General features: G+C 39.1%; 1 long non-coding RNA gene across 1 annotated transcript; it reads left to right on the top strand.

The window, feature by feature from the left end:
- Positions 1-30: 30 nt before the first annotated feature.
- Positions 31-2,830, top strand: LOC145718632 (uncharacterized). Its single transcript, XR_014141935.1, has 2 exons — positions 31-1,228; positions 2,312-2,830. It is a non-coding gene; the product is annotated as an uncharacterized LOC145718632 (long non-coding RNA).
- The last annotated feature ends 270 nt before the right edge of the window (positions 2,831-3,100 follow it).

Below are 3,100 nucleotides of genomic sequence, written 5' to 3' on the forward strand. Positions count from 1 at the left end.
TCAACTTTATTTTTTCTTAAGAGCCCAGTTTTCTCATTCTTCAATCATTTGACTGCTCAGTTATATCATCTCTTGATTTTCCTTGTCCTTAAGTGGGTAGAATAATACCAAGCACAGTACTGTGTACATTTGACCAACGTGTCTTGTGAAAAGAGATGACTTCCCTGATCTTTTGTGCTCTTGTCTCATCAAAACTCAAACAAAATTGCTTCCCTCTTGGTGCTTTCAAGATGATGCATGAGAATTACCAAAAGCACATCTGCACAACTTTTATGTCCTCTGGATAGTGGACCTACCTCCGTGCTGTTAGTAACCCAAGAGCAGATCGGCCAGTTTGCTGATAAACTGTCTAATCTGACATTTTTTTCCTTCTTCTTCTCACTGCTTCAGTTGGGGCCATATTAAATCCCATATGCATCGCCCTAAAGAGTAAAAGGAAAACAAAAATAAATGCCACTTTTTCCCCATGTCCTGTTGCTATTTTGCTAACGTTGGCTATTATATAACGAGGAAAATATTGAAACGAATGACAAAAATGTGGCTCGTCTTTCTATTTCACCTCCCCAGCTTCTTCTGTTTCTCCTCACTGTGGTGGTGTGGTTGATGGTTGTTCATTTAAGGTAGTTAATGTAAATGGGAAGACAATGCAGTTGGAAGGACAAGGGTGCCTTCTGCTCTCCCTGAGGTTGGTCCTAACACTAAACAATGAGGCAGGAAGAATGAAACCATCACTAGTCAAGCTTTGTCTCTCCCTTGTTCATTTGTGAACTGTCAGACCCTTGTTAGCCCCTTTTGCCCCTCCATATGGTGAGAGATGGCCGTCAAGGATTTCACCAGGGGCAACAGATGGGCAAGCATTTTGTCATTATTTTCATGACTATTTCCTTCCATAGTGATCAAACTGAGTTTTACATGTTAGCCACCTAAGATCCTTTCCTCGCCGCTCTTGCTTATAGAAGAGGTGCAGGTAGATTTCATCTTAGTATTCTGTATTTTTAAAAAGTCAGGTTTCAGCTATAGCTGTATCTTCCAGGTGGTGAGATTGGCCTGGTGCCTTGTTTTGATACCATTACATTGGTGGTTTCGGATGGAGAAGCTGGCCCTTCTGTGAATGGCTGTTGCTACAACGGGCCTCATCCATCTGTTCCTCTTCATGAGTCCTTTCCAGTGTATGACCTCAATATCACGGTACATCCAGTGGACAACCAATCACCTTCAATTGCAATAGGTGACAATGTTTTTTTCTATTACAGTTCCATTATCTCATCTCGTGTCATACCTGTGGGTTAGTGAAATAATGCACTTGAATTATAGTTAAAATGGAAAACTACCATACAGAATTGCCTGCGAGAATTGCCTCCACACGACTTGTGGAAAACTCCATATTTATAAAAGATTACAAGGCAAAAGAATTTATTGGTTTAAAAATGTGGGTAATTCTGTATGGAGAGAGAATGCAAGTGTGTTTGCAAGTGATGAGTGTGTGTGTGTTGGGATGAGGACAACATTGGAATCCTCAAATATTCTGGTTTTATTTCATGTGGGAAAATATCATTTGCCTGCTGGAGAGAGAGAGTAATTTATTTTATCCATAATAATTTCTATTATAGAGCAGAATGAAAATACCAGAGAGACCATTTATATACATTTAACCTTATTTGCTTTTTAGAAAGTCATCGCTTAATAGGCATTATGTATATGTTCTGTCTCTTAGAAAAAAATAGAAGCATATGTATGGATGTTATTGTAATTTGCAAACTATCTCCCAAGCAATGTTCTGGAAAGGAAGCATTATCCCTGCAGAATAATTAAGCACCAAGGCATGAAAAAATGTTCGTTATGAGCAATTCATAATAGCTCACAGGCAATTAACGCTCTGACAAACAGAGGTAACAACTGATCTTGAAAAGTACATAAACTACATTTAGTGGCTTATCATTAAAACAGTTTGGCAATTCTTATTTTCATTTGTCACTTCTATAGAGACACAAGGGAAATCAGAGTTCCTTGAGAATGACTAAAGGGCTGTGCTAGAGCATTTAGTATTTCTGCTGTCTTTCCATTATTGTCTGGCTTGCTTGTACAAGAAAAAAAATATAATTCCACAAGTCAAATTAAATTCCACACATTACCCCTGAATATTTTCACTGTAAGGAGAAATTATGCCAAAGGAAATGAACATCTCCCATGGAAGTATATTTGCATATGGGAGGCTTCTCTGAATTGGAATTGCAATCACTCCCTTTTGTCTTCACTATTCTGATTAGAGGATTTCACGCTAAGTCATAATTGCGTTGTTGTTTGCATGCAGGTACCATGTTCGTGGTAGATGAGGGTTTCTCTGCAGCCGTTACCATTAACCATTTGTCCGCCACTGATCCTGACACTGCAGCAGACGACTTGGAATTTGTTTTGGCTTCCCCTCCCCAGTTTGGCTACCTTGAAAACACGCTTCCTTCTGCAGGTTTTGAAAAAAGCAATATGGGCATAAGCATAGGTAAGTCATGGCTTCATGGTCGGTGATAACTCGCCTCTGTCTATGGATCTGACTGGCCAGATCATGCTGAATGACTGAGTAGGAACCTCAAAAATGTTCAAAGCACTGTGTACACTCAAGGAATTATTATTATAGTGGATACTTTTGAGTATTATTGTTTCTCATTTTAATTTTCTATTTTGAATTGCCCCACGTATGGGAGTTTACTTCAAACTAAATGGAAATTTCACTTATGAAAACTATAAGAATAAATATGTAAGAAAGAATGTTTTAAAAGACCTTCAGAGCAACACAGAATACTGTGATAGAATAAATCTGGTGGGAGCTTATAGATCTCCTTCTCTTAATCTTTTAGCACTTTTTTTTTTTTAAGATTTTATTTATTTATTTGAGAGAGAGAGAATGAGAGACAGAGAGCACGAGAAGGAAGAGGGCAGAGGGAGAAGCAGACCCCCTGCTGAGCAGGGAGCCCGATGTGGGACTCTATTCAGGGACTCCAGGATCATGACCTGAGCCAAAGACAGTCGCTTAACCAACTGAGCCACCCAGGCGCCCAATCTTTTAGCACTTTTAATAGACATTGGCAGAAAAGACTAGGATGTG

Source organism: Leptonychotes weddellii, unplaced genomic scaffold, assembly GCF_054177405.1.
Source record: "Leptonychotes weddellii isolate Sample4059 unplaced genomic scaffold, ASM5417740v2 HiC_scaffold_18757, whole genome shotgun sequence".
In the NCBI taxonomy this organism is placed as follows: domain Eukaryota; kingdom Metazoa; phylum Chordata; class Mammalia; order Carnivora; family Phocidae; genus Leptonychotes; species Leptonychotes weddellii.